Below are 15,384 nucleotides of genomic sequence, written 5' to 3' on the forward strand. Positions count from 1 at the left end.
ATACTCAGTTTTCAATTATCTAAGGGATCGTTCTGCACCATTCTAATTTTTAGTTTTGAGTTTTTAAAATACAAAAACTGGTTTTAGTTTTGATTTTATATATATTTTAAAACGATAGTAAAACGAAATTACTGTACTCAGGGAGAAAAAAGGAAGAAAAAAAGAAGAAACAATCAATATTCCAATAGTACTGACTACTAATTACATCTAGAATATTACAAATTTATGTCTGTTTGGGTGCCAAAATAGCATACCATTTTAGCCAAAAGCCAATGAGTCTCATTCAAGTCTAATATCACTCATAAGGTTTAAAGAGACTCGCAGATCCAACATAACTACTATATATACCCCTCATTGGGCAAGGTAAAAAAGAGGTCATTCTCTAACCTTAGAGAACCCATCCTACTTTCCCCCTCTCCCCAAAAAATCCTCTCAATTATACATCAATTGTACTGACTTAAGCGTCGGAGACTCCGTCTCGGGGAACCTAGAGGGTCCGGAATTTATCTTGCAGGCACTTTACGCAGCCGAAACTCAAGACACCAAGGACGCTCATGTCATCATCATGACATCTTTTCACACCCAAAACAATGTCCACTTCCTGTCGCCATCAATGACAAATATCAAAGTTTTTTTTTCGGAATCAATGTAGAGGCTTTTTTAAATTGCGGACATCATTTTGGAAGCTCGAGTCTCATTATTGTCAATTTCTATCTGCCCCATTTTAACTCGTCAACCCTAAAGTTAAGAAAAGGGAAAAATTATAGAAATGGAAAGAAAAGAAGAATCTGGTAGTGTATTGGGCTTATTTTCTCATATTGTTGTATTTTAGACTTTGCATATAACTTTTACACATTTGACAAAATCCGTTTAAAAATCGCAAAAAGTCCAACTTGGTCCGGTTTATTGAAGAGCGTGACAACTAGAATCGTATTGTTTTTTTACAATCCAACTCCCAAGGGGAGCTAATTTCAAGGTTCATACAAATGACGTTAACCGGTTTTGAACATTGAAAACTGAAGTTTAATGAAAGGAGTGCGTAAGAGCCATACGGCTTAGAACGTTGAATTTCGATGGAGTCGCCACCAATTTTTTAAGTGTCAGTTTCGGAAGACCATGACTCGGATAAGGCAATTGAACTCGAAAACCGAATAGAGATTCAGATCCGAGAATGAGACACTTATTTCAAAAGACTTGCAAACTTGGTTTATACAAGATAAGTATTTATTTTCGTTAGTAGCGGTACCAGTTAGGGTTTAGTGGCTTACTGGTAAAAAAAAAAAATGAAGGTTATATATAATTTCACGCACAGACAATTATAACATAGCAAAGTTGGCTTAGTGCATTAGTAGAAAAACGTTAACTTGCCGCACCCCATTTTCTACATATTTTTCCATAATGCGGAAAATTACTACGCTTCGGGAAATCAGAGAAAACATTTGCAGCATTATTACTTTATTAGCCAAAGCATCCGGTAAATGATATCGTTATTTCATTTCCCAATTAAAGGTTGTTAAGATCTGACCCATGAAAAAACACGTGTGAGAATCCCACATTGATAAAAGAGGAGAGATTAAATCACTTAATAAGGCTAAGGGGCTACTCCCCTTATTGCCATATGGTTTTAGGGTGGAACCTCCTTCGGACTTGTTAAGTGGACTCTCTCTCTTAATGACGGGTGCGGCCCAGACCCGTATTTAACATGGTATCAGAGCCAGACCCACAGCTGGGCTGGGAAGCACGGACACGCCATTGGGCTGCCGTGTCCCGTGTCCGACACGTGTTGGACACCGACACGCCTTGGACACGCGGAAATATGTGTCTGACACGCGAAATCACGTGTCCGGTTTTTTTAAAAAAAATTAGGACACGAGACACACGACCGGATACACGATGGACACGTCTTGAACACATATTTCAATATTAGTTAATTTTTCAGATTGTTATATCTTTTTTACAATTCCTTCGAAGGTCTCATGAGCAATCAACAACCTTCATAAACATAGACCAGATTCACAAGCCCCCGTGACATTAATTACGGTCTCCTTTGTGGTTTACTCCATCCATCATGTGAATCTAATCTTATGTTTATGAAGGTTTGGTGTTCATTCACAACAATCGCCGTCTACTTTCCGGGAGGAGTGAAAGTTATTACAAGGGAAGAACAAAAATGAGGAATGTGAGAGGAGATGATTACCTGTCATTTTATGTAGTATATTTCTATTTTCTTATTTGAATGTCGTTGACAAATTTAATTACTTTTTGCATATTATTTTATTAATGATTTTAATTTTCTTTGATATATTATATTATTTTAATTTTATTATTTCCTGTGTCCGTCATTTTTAAGATGGCGTATCCCCGTACCCGTATTGTGTCCGTATCTGTGTCCGTATCCGTTTTGGTGTAACCTAGCAGCTGGGACTTTGAACCGTCTACTCTGGGCCAAATATTGATAAAAGAGGATAGATTAAATCACTTAATAAGGCCAAAGGGCTACTCCCTTTATTGCCATGTGATTTTAAGGTGGAACCCTTTATTGCCATGTGGTTTTAAGGTGGACCTCCTTTAAACTTGTTAAGTTGACACTCTTTCTCTTAACGACTGTGCGACCCAGACCCGTAGTTAACAAAAGTACGAATACTTTGCCACAAAAAATCAAAACCCTTAATTTGTGTAAACTTTTCTCGCTCCTCTCGAAAACTTCATCCATGGATACTCTTCTCCTCGTTGGAAGCAATGGCTATGGAAGTGGAAACTCGCGATAAAGACGGGAGAACAGAGATTCCAAAGCTAAGATACCAAGAAGTTCCACTTCGTTAAGTTTCTTCGCAGGGGAGATCAATGTGATTTTGCTAATTTCATGGTTTTCTCCGCCGGTATATCTTTCTAGCATGTTCAAAATACCGCCTCAAGTTGTAGTTTATAAGGCAGGTAATCCTTTTAACTCTAAATTTTTGGTTTAATTTTGAAATTCCAGCCAGTTCTCCAAAACGTAAGTCAGATTTAAAACCAAAAATTCATTTGATTTCTCTACTCTCAAATACCAGTTATGGTGATGGTTTCCATAGATAATTTCAGAAACCTCTATACACTTAATTAGTAAGTTGTCTTGCAGGGAGCTGGCGACGATGGGTAACATGCCAAAACAATAGTAGCACCGTCACTGACACAAAGGTAGTTTCATCGGCATTGGCTCGATGATGGCCCCACCATTTGGCTACGTTTCCAAAAGGATCAACGTTAGTAACTCAGATTTATACCTTATTTATTTTTATTTAAATCATGTTTTTGTTACATTGCAATTTCGTTAATTCTCAACTATATTTCATTTATTTTCTTTCTTTCTTTGTTTATGTAAATGTGATGGAAAATTGGTATACGACATTTCAAATTCTTTCAAGTAGTTCAATTATGTGCAAAAAGAAAAAACTAGTTGAATTGGTAAATTCCTTTTCATACTTTAAAGTACTAATCTGCAGATTGACATAATTAGTAATTTATTAGGCATGTGTGTTATTGAAGGAATGTAGTTTTAAGTTGTGCTTAGTTGGATGCTAAATATGTTTAATACCTTTGAGTTTGGTCATAGCATTGATCCTTATAAGTCACGTTTTAAAGGTTTTGTTTTGCTCACACTCTGTTATATTATTGGAGTCCAGGTTCAAGTTCTTCTTAGCTATAAATTTATTTCATTTATTTTTCTTCATGAATTATGCTAAAGATCTATCGACCCATCTTTAATCTAAAAGTCAGAATTGTTGGAAGTCCTAGTAAAAGTGCAAAAGAAAAAGAGTGGGAAAAGTGAGAATGCGAAAAGTTCCACATTAGATAAACACCAACTTCATTTATTGTTTATATTTGAGGACTTGAGTGAAACACTTGTTTAAGAAAGCATGAGAGTCGCATGGGTGGACACACAACACACATACGAGTGCGCCGACCGGGTCGGGCTCGGGCCGTGGGCCTTGGTACTTGGTACTTGACGAATGCGGTTCGCGGACGTGGGGTGAGTTTTATGGGCTGGGTTATTCTTTTTGGTCAGAAGTGGTATTAATTCTAACGGTTAGAAGAATTAATCAATCCACTAAATGCTGTAAGTGCCCAAATAATCAAACCACTAAATGTTGTAACTGTCCACTACTTCCATTACTAGCTGTTTATGACTGTTACCGTCTTCTCAATAAATACTTACTCTTCCGTTTTTCATACAAAACACATTACAGAAACTGTTCTCTACATTCTCTCTCAAACATCTTCTTTTCTGGGCAAGTATTCTGGTCTCCAATCGAGGCTTGTGAGTGTACACAAACCTTGGTGTCGTGTTAACCATATAGGGCAACCCATGGAAACAAAACTCGCCCGTTCCGTTATAGAACGCCCGAGTTGTAACGGATTTCAGACCCACCGTTCCGAGAAACCCCGTTCTATAACGGTTTAATAGAATTCACACAAAACTCGGCGCATTTCCGTTACATAACGGTGGAACGCCGTTATGAACCTTTTTTTAGCGTTATGAATCGTTCTTCGGCGTTAGTTTTCAGATGAACAATTCTGATTATGGGAGAATAACATACCTGAATTTTTAGTGAGTTTATGTAGTTAATGCCGTGATCTTCGATGTTGTAGATGGTTTTTATAATCTCTCATATGTAGATTAATGAAGGAAAGATCTGAAATTTTGAAAGAAAGGAGGAAGATGAAGGTGAAAATTAAAGAAGATGATACTGTAGGACTGTAGGAGTAGTTACAAGTAGCACCGATTACCAAGAGTCTTTGACTCTTTGTCTTCATTGGGAAGGAAATACAGCTGTCTCTCACTCTCCCATCATTTATTATTTTTTATTTTATTTTTGACAATTAATTTTTACTTCTTTTAACAAAGGAATCTTCCAACTGTGCAACTGATTTTTATCCATGTACTACGTACATTTTATTTTTACTTATTTGTAACTTTTTTTTGACATACTTTATTTTACTTATACTACCTCCGTTCCTAAATGATCTTTACGGTTACTATTTGCACGGTAATTAAGGAATTTTGGTGAACATGTGATGATGGGGTAACAAATGGAAAATGAGTGGCTATAAATTGTCCAACAATGTGAGTGGGTGGAAACTAATATTAAAGTATTGTGAGTGGGTAAGTTATGGTGGGCCAAATAAGAGTAAAAATGGAATAAAGTAGAAGTGTAAAGAACTTTCAGGAACGGACTAAAACGGAAAGCGTAAAGAACTTTTAGGAACGGAGGTAGTACTTACTGTTTTAGCTATTGTTATTTTATGTAATTAGTGGTGTAAGATGAATTAGTTCAAAGGATTCAGTCTTATTTGTCTTAGTTAATTAATTCTATGTATTAGTTAGTTGAATTAAATGTTCTATACTCATAGTCAAATAAATTTATTGACAATTTCATTAATAAAAAAATTAAAAAAAATTACATTTTAAATATAAAATGTCCTATATAGAGAATTTATAATAGTTAAGACATTAGTATGATATAAATATAAAAAATATGAGCTCAGAAGCTCAAAAAATGAGTTGTGTGATTTTTAAAAAAAAATTCACACCGCGAAGTCCGCGATCCGTTCTATTTAACCGTTATGAGCGTTTTTCGCGACATCGCGACCGTTACCGCGAACGCGTTTTTTTTCCATGGGGCAACCGCAAGTGTTCTACTGCATCAGAGGTAGCTCAAAATTTCGTTTAAAGCATGGTTCGGCCACGGCGCAACAAATGGTTCAGTTCGTATTTACGTAATATCCAGATATGTCATTCTAATTTTATATCTAACAATCTAAAAGAAAATTCGTTATGGCTATGAATTCGAAATTCCTGATACCTGATATGTCTAAGTTAGAACCTCTTGATGGAAAAAATTATAAACGTTGGGTTAATAGGATGCAGTTTTATTTAGAACAAAAATCGATGTTAGGAATGTTAATTTTGATGTTGTGAAACCTGATGATGTGAATTGCATTATTTTAAGTTGAAGTTTGCTAAGGATGCTAGAACTTGTAAGGGAATGTTGTTGCATCATATGTTGAATGCATTGCTTGATTTTTATATGGGGCATAATCATGCTAGGGATATTTGGGATGCTTTAGATAAGAAGTATGGAACTGATGATGTTGATACTAAACGTTACTGTGTTAGTAAGTGGTTAGGCTTTCAAGTTGAGGATGATAAACCCATTATAGATTAGATTCATGCTTATGAGAATGTGTGCATTGCTATGGCTGCTTAGGGTCTGTGTATTTGTGATATCACTCTTGCTATTGTTTTAATTGAGAAACTTTCACCCTCATGGAAGGACTTTAGAAATCAGTTAATGCATAAGAAGACAGACCTTACCTTAGAGGAACTGAAATTGCCCTTAGGTTCAACAAGATTAGATTCGGCAGAACAAGAAAACAAAGATTGACCTTTATCCTTAATACGATTCTTCTCCTCAAGTTTCAGGTGACCTACGAATTCCTCTAAGGTAAGGTCTGTCTTCTTATGCATTAACTGATTTCTAAAGTCCTTCCATGAGGGTGGAAGTTTCTCAATTAAAACCATAACAAGAGTAATATCACAAATACATAGACGCTCAACAGCCATAGCAATGCACACATTCTCATAAGCATGAATCTAATCTATAATGGGTTTATCATCCTCAACTTGAAAGCCTAACCACTTACTAACATAGTAACGTTTAGTATCAGCATCATCAGTTCCATACTTCTTATCTAAAGCATCCCAAATATCCTTAGCATGATTATATCCCATATAAATATCAAGTAATGCATTCGACATATGATGCAACAACATTTCCTTACAAGTTCTATCATCCTTAGCAAACTTCAACTCAAAATAATGCAATTCAGATTCATCGTCAGGTTTCACAACATCAACAATAACATACGCAACATCGATTTGTTCTAAATAAAACCGCATCCTAACAGCCCTACATTTATAATTCTTTCCATCAAGAGGTTCTAACTTAGACATATCAGGTATCAGGAATTTCGAATTCATAGCCATAACGAATTGTCTTTTAGATTGTTAGCTATAAAATTAGATCGACTTATCTGGATATTACGTAACTACGAACTGCACAATTTACTGCGCCGTGGCCGAACCACTGCTTTGAACGACAATTTCTCACTAATTCCGATGCAGTAGAACACTTGCGGTTGCCCTCTATGGTTAACACGACACCAAGGTTTGTGTGCACTCACAAGCCTCGATTGGAGACTAGAATACTTGCCCAGAAAAAAGAGTGTTTGAGAGAGAACAATTTCTGTAATGTGTGTTTTATGAAAAACGGAAGAGGAAGTATTTATTGAGAAGACTGTAACAATCATAAACGGCTAGTAGTGGGCAGTTACAACGTTTAGTGGTTTGAGTAATTGGGCAGTCACAACATTTAGTGGATTGATTAATTCTTCTGACCGTTAGAATTAGTCAAAACCACTTATGACCAAAAAGAATAACCCGGTCCACAAAACCCACCCCACGCCTACGAACCGCATTCGTCAAGTACCACAGCCCGACCCGGCCGGCCGGCATGTAGTTTTAAGTTGTGCTTAGTTGGATGCTAAATATGTTTAATACCTTTGAGTTTGGTCATAGCATTGATCCTTATAAGTCACGTTTTTAAGGTTTTGTTTTGCCCACACTCGATTATTGGAGTCCAGGTTCAAGTTCTTCTTAGCTTTAAATTTATTCCATTTATTTTTCTTCATGAATTATGCTAAAGATCTATCGACCCATCTTTAATCTAAAAGTTAGAATTTGTACTATAGCAAGCACTGGATCCACAAACGACAATTATTATTTTGTTTATTGTTAATGTAAATTCTTAATTTTGGAACAAATTCTTTATAAATTTCCGTCAAATTTAGCTTCCTTTTCAGATAGTTTCAAGTTATTTTGGTTGATTGTTGTTTGGGAGAGATAAATTGGTTATCTTCCTTTTAATTTTCATCCATTTTACAGCATTTTCTTTCTCCTCAATTTGGGTGCTCTTATTTTTTTATTCGAAAGAGGTAACGATCTACTGATCTTGGTTTGCCTTTTTTTTCTCTTTCGTTCAGAATTAGGCATTTGAGGATTCTTAATTGTCAAGAAAATGCTACTGGTGTTGTTCCTCTGCTGGAAGTTGTGGCATGAATATGCTTCTCTTATTTCTTCTTTAATATTTACATAATGTTTAGTAAATGAAGTTAGGTTTGCTAACTGTTTGAGGTTTCTTTTACTCTTGTATGATATAGTGATTGTTTGGCAGATGTAAACTAGTTATGTTTCTAGTGTTAACCATCATTTTGCCTTTCTCCTCTTTAAAGAAGGTAAAAGAAATAAAAAAGACTTTATGTTTTAGTTTGGGGATGATTAGAGCTGAGAAGTGAGAACTACCATGTTTATGAGGTAATTTAATTAGGTGCTTGTTTATTAGAGGAAATTATGCTGCCGGAATCCATTCCTCTGCTGAATGTGTTTGACATATGTATGCTTCTCTTCTTTCTTCTTCAAGATTTGAATTACTACATGGTTTACATAGTTTTTAGTATTATATTGAAGTTAGGGGATGCTTGAGGTTTTTGTTATTCTTATGATATACTGATTGTTTAGTAGATATGAACTAATTAAGTTGCTAGTTGACAATCATTTCGCCTTTTGTTTTTCTAAGAAAGTAAAAGAATAAAAAACTTTTTATTTGTAGTTAGGGAATCAAACTGAATAGAGTTGGGAATTACTTTTAGTCGTATGGTTTTTGATTTGATGGGAGCCGTGATGTTGTAGACTTAATATTATTGATAATTGATTTCATCTTATTAGCTAGCTCTATTTGACTGATATTTGCTGAAGCTTCGTTGCTACCTAAACATTTCCCGCAGTCCCAAAAAAGACAAGTTACCCTCTTCTAAGCAGCCAACTTCCACTTGAACATGAGCAAGACCAAAAAAATAGTCCTCCAGCACCCTCCTTTCCGCACCATCCCCTTGACTACTTGAATTTAAACTACAGTCACCAGATCATACCTATTTCAAGTCAACAACCGACTCATGTTGAACTAACAAACATCGAGCAGTAACCAACAAACTCACTCCCAACTGACTGTAACACACTAGCATTAACCCTAAGCACCATTAGGACCTAACTACACCCCAACAGCAGAAAACTGAAAGTTTATGCATAATCCCAACAAGCCAACACTGACCCTAACAACAGAAAAAGACAGAAACACAAGCCATCCACCTACAACCAAGAACATCATACCCCTTTCTTCAATCCATACAACATGTTTCTGCATGATCCTTAAACAGGCTCAACTGAGTTTAGGCTATTTTTTCCTAGACCTATCTAACGACAAATTTAATATAAATATTAAATCACGAAAATATAAGATTAGGTAATCTCCATCAGACTAAGGATAAACTAAAAGTTACAAGTACTTGTAATTATTTTACTTCATAAGGACACATTTGAAAGTCGGTATTGGATTCCTATGTGTGCTTTGAATTAGACCTTGTTGTAAGTTAATACTTCGTACAATTCATTGGACCTATTTTTCGGTAATTGATTTATTTTACTTCGTATATATCCATGCATGTCTACTCATTTTCCCCCATAATAATGTACTTTACTCATATTTGTAGGTACTCACAAAATTTACAACGTACCAGAGGGCCCTTCACCAATGAAGAAATCAATCTGTGCAAAACAAAACAAATACTTGTGATCAATTTATTCTATCTAATGTCAACCAATGTAATGTGAAAATGAAGTTCTTGTATATATTTGTATACATAATAGAACCATATATTTTTAATAATGATAAATTTTTTTAATGTTCTAGTGTTGTTATGTTGAGATCTTGAAATGCTGATAAAGAATGATTCGAAGGAAACCCCTGCTTTTCGGCCGTAATCCCGTGAGTGTGGCAAAGGTGCTACTAGCATATTTGTAATCTTCTGCAGTTCCAATGTTCCAATGGTCGCAGTGATTCAATCGCCGGTTGCGGTGGTTGTGGTTCGCGAATCAGTTTTCGAACCAAATATGCTGGTGGCGGTGGTTGTGTTCGCGAATCAGATTTCGATTTCTGTAAGATTACTCCGATTTCTTCGATTTCGATTTCTGTAAATTTCTTTGATATCTTCGATTTCGGTTTCTTCGATTCTTAAATCAACCGATTTCATTTTTCTGAGATTCTAAAATCAATTGATTTCTTCGATTCTAATATCAATCGATTTTTCGATTCTTAAATCAATCGATTTCTCAATTCAAAAATAAAATTCTATTTCAATGGATTTCTCAATTTATCCAGATTCATGTTCTAAATTCCAATTCCAAATCCTCAAATCAGATTAAATTAATTTAATTATTTTTTTGTTCTTTTTCATGCGTTTATTACATCAAGATCTCGAAGTGTTGTGTTGTTGTCTTCTCTGTTTGGTTGTTGGAGGCGGTTGGATATACTAGTACAGATGCATCACAATTCACAACCTACAAACATATATAAATTCATTAAAAACTAGCTATGATGTATATATTCTTGAATGCAATTTAGAACATTTTTGAATAATTTTAGAATATGCTTAAATAAATTTAGAACACTATTGGATGAAGATAAAACATTCTTGAATAAATTTAAAACACCTTTGAATAAAGTTAGAACATGTTTGAATTAATTTAGAACATCCATAAATTTAGAACATGCTTGAATAATTTTTGAAACACAGTTGAATAAAGTTAGAACATGCTTGGAATTTTTTTGAAACACAGTTGAATAAAGTTAGAACATGCTGAAAGTTTGAATAAAATTTAGAACATGCTTGAATAAATTTAGAACATGTTTGAATGGATTTAGAACATGCTTGAATAAATGTAGAATATGCTTGAATAAATTTATAACATGTTTAATAATTTTAGAACATGCTTGAATAATTTTAGAACACGAGCCTTGAAATTTAGAACATGTATATATGTATATGTGTTGACTAGCTAGGTTCTCATGTTCTAAATTTAGAACATTGTTGAACAAATTTAGAATATCGTTGAATAAATTTAGAACATGGTTGAACAAATTTAGAGCATGGTTGAATAAATTTAGAACATGCTTGAATAAATTTAGAACATGATTGAATAAATTTAGAACATGGTTAAATAAATTTAGAACATGAGCTTGAAAATTGAGAACATGGTTGAATAATTTTAGAACATGGTTGAATTAATTTAGACATGAGCTTGAAAATTTAGAACATGATTGAATAAAATTAGAACATGCTTGAATAAATTTGGAACATGGTTAAATAATCTTAGAACATGGTTGAACAAATTTAGAACATCGTTAAATAAATTTAGAACATGCCTGGATAAATTTAGAACACGATCTTGAAAATTTAGAACATTCATATATGTATTTGTGTTGACTTGTTCTAAATTTAGAACATGGTTGAATAAATTTAGAACATGAGTGAACAAATTTAGAACATCGTCGAATAAATTTAGAACATGCTTGTATAAATTTCAAACAAGGTTGAATAAATTTAGAACATGGTTGAATTAATTTAGAACATGGTTGAACAAATTTAGTACATGCTTGAATAATTTTATAACATGGTTGAACAAATTTAGAACATTTTTGAATAATTTTAGAACATGGTTAACAAAATTTAGAACATGCTTGATTAAATTTAGAACATGATTGAATAATTTTAGAACATGCTTGAATTAATTTAGAACATGAGCTTAAAATTTTGAAACATGGTTGAATAAAATTAAAACATGTTTGAATAAATTTAGAACATGGTTGAATAAATTTAGAACATGGTTGAATAAATTTAGAACATGAGCTTGAAATTTTAGAACATTATTAAATAAATTTAGAACATGGTTGAATAAATTTAGAACATGATTGAAAAAATTTAGAACATGGTTGAACAAATTTTGAACATGGTTGAACAAATTTTGAAAATGTTTGAACAAATTTTGAACATGTTTGAACAAATATAGAACACGGAGAGTGTAAAAGTGTTCTTACCATAAGAAGTGTTCTTACCAAAGGAGGTGGTATATATATATAGGACCAGGTTCTTGTGAGAACCTCCCTTAAGATGAGAACCTCTCCTATAATGAGAACCATTAGCAACCATATGATTTAGATGGAATGAACGGATGAGATTTAATCTCATAAATTCGGTTTTTGTCAAAATACACTGACATCTTTCTCTCTCTACTTCCCAAAATACCTCATATTCTCTCTCTTGCTCTTGAAAAGCGACGCACGGTTTCTGGCTTTTTCGAAAGCCTCGTTCTTCAAATTCCCGAAATTCGTCCAAGATTCGGTAAATTATTCAATCTGAAGTTAAAAATTTTGAATACTAATTGTTTAATTTGATTAATTAAATCTAATTTCTTTTGCAGCAGTATTTCAATTAACTTGAATCTGCAATCATCAAGTTCAAAATTGAAGGTAAATGTTTCTAATTAAGTTCAATTAGATTTCTAGGTTATCAAATTTCGTAAGATTCATCTCGTATTTGATGTAATCTTCGTTCTCAAATTCATTGTTTATTCTTCTACGGTAATTAGATAAAATTTCGTATCATTTTGCAGATTGAATTTGCTGCGAAATGCCTAAAGACAAGGTCAAGAGTTGCGAGTTCAATCCAAATTGATTTCTAGGTAATTAAGTTTCTTCAGTTTTCTTCGCAATTAGTTTGAGCATTGATACCTAAGAAATCTTTTTTTCCATTTCTGTATGTCTTTATTAGACTGGAGTTATGATGATACTTCTTGTTCGTTTCTTGAAGAGTCTGAATTGAGATGCACGCCAACTGTTTGAAAAAATGCCCTAATGACTGGATTTAACACCAATTGGTAAGTGAAGTGCAAAAGTAAACTAATATCTCTTAAAAGTTAACTAAATCTCTATTAAAGTAAACTGATAAGTATATCAAAAGGTCAATTGTAGTTATAGGTATGAGGTTGGGTGCAAGAAATTAGTTATTTTCATCCTTTTATCAAGTGTTCTAGACGTTATGTAATGTGCTTTTAGATGCCTATTAATTGTCACATGACATTTGGGGATCTTAGAAAGGGGAGGCTTTAATCTTGTTCCTAATGTAATCCTGTAAGTACCCTTTAATTTAGAGCCGTAATTCATATTTCCTTCCTCGATCTAATCATGTAAGTTGGACAGTGCCATAACCTTGGTGCTTATTTGGTGTTGTTGCACTTAGCGATCTCATATGTTATCTGACTCAAAAGTAAAGCAAAAAATGAAAAAGTATATAGAAATGATTCAAAAGTAAACAAAATATGGTAGCTTCTGATGGTGGGTACTGTAGGTGGGGTTAAGAAAGTTGACCAAGGTTGACTTTGTGCTATAAAACAACAAATATGTTTAGGCAGAAGAGAAGAACATAAACTAATAAAAGCTTTTAGCTGAGTAGTAGCAGTTTCCTAATAGTAAACTAAATATTTCTTAAAGTAAACTAAATCTCATTTAAAGTAAACTAAAATTGTAATCGTGTAATTGTATGGCCTTAAATAAAGTATGGGGTGATTGGCCCTATACTTTTTGCAGGATGCGAACCGCATTTAGAAGTAAAATACAAATGATAAGATCCCGCAGCATAGACCTCAGTGGAACTCCCAACTCATTTTCATCAGACAGTTATGTTTTTGTAGGAAGTTGTGGGAGCAGCGCCCTCGTGATGGACAGAAACAACAACCTCTTAGGTGGGTGTACAACAGTTTGTAACAATAGCAGTCATATGGTAATAGATAACTGCACTGGTCGTGGGTGTTGCAGATTTGATCTCCTTCTTCAATTGAGTTTTATCGCGTAAACATTTTCAACTTTGCTGATAATTGCACAAATACAATGCTGGTAAACATGAGTTCGCCGACTATTAGTGAGGCTGTTGATCCGATTCTGTTTATGTTTGCAGTAGTTCCGACTATACTGAACTGGACACCTGGAAACTTAACAAGCCCTGGTGATGACCCGAACATAGATTGACAAGGATCGATGAATATGATTGTTACTGTAATTATGGAATTTCATGGAATCCTTATCTTCCTTATGGATGCCAAGTGTTAGGTTATGATACATATAATTGAATATAAATCATGCGGAAAAACCATAAAAGCCAGAATTCCAAATTAATTGCCACATAACAATTAGCATAATTTAGGATGCAAACTCTTTGTAGCGTGCCCTCCCTTGCTGCGCCCGAACCGAACAAGAACAAGTCTTTAGGACTCCAAGTGTCGTCCCTCCGTAGATAGTCCACAACACTCTCGGATCCGCCTTAGATTTAATTAACTAGAATTGCACTAAGGTACTATGAAAATTTCGGATTTTTATGACAAATAAAAGTCTGAGTTTTAAGCCTAAAACTTGAATGAATACTTGAATTACTCGTTATAAATTGTGAACCATGATCACCTATTTATAGGGTATGGGTATCGGGTATTAGAATCCTACTAGGAAACTATTTTAACTAATCTGAATTTAACTTAAATTCAATTAATTAATTATCTAGTAGATTTAGGAAATCAATCTAAACGAATCCTAATCGATCAAGGTTTCGTACACAAGCACAAACTCACACGCACGCACAACAGCCCACGAGGGGCGCCATGCGCGCGCGCTGAGGCCTGGCCCAACAACTGCTCGCAGCCCACGAGGGGCACGCGCCTGCTGGCCTTGCTCGCGCTTTGGCTGGGCTTTGCTTGCTTGGTCGCGCGGGCTTCGCTATGCGTTGGGCCTAGCTTCGTGCTAGGCCTTGCGTCTAGCAAGCGCGTCCGATGTTTATTCGTACGACGCGCTTCCGATTAATTTTCCGATTCCGGAATTCATTTCCGATACGAACAATATTTAATATTTCCGATTCCGGAATAAATTTCCGTTTTGAACAAATATTTAATATTTCCGTTTCCGGAATTATTTTCCGATTCCGATAATATTTCCGATTCCGACAATATTTCCGTTTCCGGCAATATTTCAGATTCCGGCAATATTTCCATTCCCGATAATATTTTCCGATACGTACCATGTTTCCGTTTCCGGCAACATCTACGACTTGGATAATATTTATATTTCCGATACGATCCATATTTTCGTTTCCGGCAATATCATCGTTTCCGGAGTATTCATAATTTGCCTTTGACGATCTCAGCTCCCACTGGAACCAAGATCCGTCGATTCCGAATATCCATAGATGGAGTATTTAATACCATTAAATACTTGATCCGTTTACGTACTATTTGTGTGACCCTACGGGGTCAGTCAAGAGTAAGCTGTGGATTAATATCATTAATCCACTTGAACTGAAGCGGCCTCTAGCTAGGCATACAGTTCACTTGATCTCACTGAATTATTAACT

General features: G+C 34.7%; 1 long non-coding RNA gene across 3 annotated transcripts; it reads left to right on the forward strand.

Moving 5' to 3' along the window:
• The first annotated feature begins 2,593 nt into the window (after nt 1–2,593).
• Nucleotides 2,594–13,959, forward strand: LOC110776571 (uncharacterized). Of its 3 annotated transcripts, XR_008933103.1 has the most exons (6): nt 2,594–2,934; nt 3,123–3,242; nt 9,646–9,757; nt 9,846–12,461; nt 12,605–12,673; nt 13,682–13,959. It is a non-coding gene; the product is annotated as an uncharacterized lncRNA (long non-coding RNA). The 3 variants fall into 3 exon arrangements; XR_002530188.2 differs by lacking the exons at nt 9,846–12,461; nt 12,605–12,673; nt 13,682–13,959 and having other exon boundaries at nt 2,647–2,934; nt 3,119–3,242; nt 9,646–9,844; XR_008933102.1 differs by lacking the exons at nt 9,846–12,461; nt 12,605–12,673; nt 13,682–13,959 and having other exon boundaries at nt 2,647–2,934; nt 9,646–9,844.
• The last annotated feature ends 1,425 nt before the right edge of the window (nt 13,960–15,384 follow it).

This window comes from Spinacia oleracea, chromosome 4 (genome assembly GCF_020520425.1).
Source record: "Spinacia oleracea cultivar Varoflay chromosome 4, BTI_SOV_V1, whole genome shotgun sequence".
Lineage (NCBI taxonomy): Eukaryota > Viridiplantae > Streptophyta > Magnoliopsida > Caryophyllales > Amaranthaceae > Spinacia > Spinacia oleracea.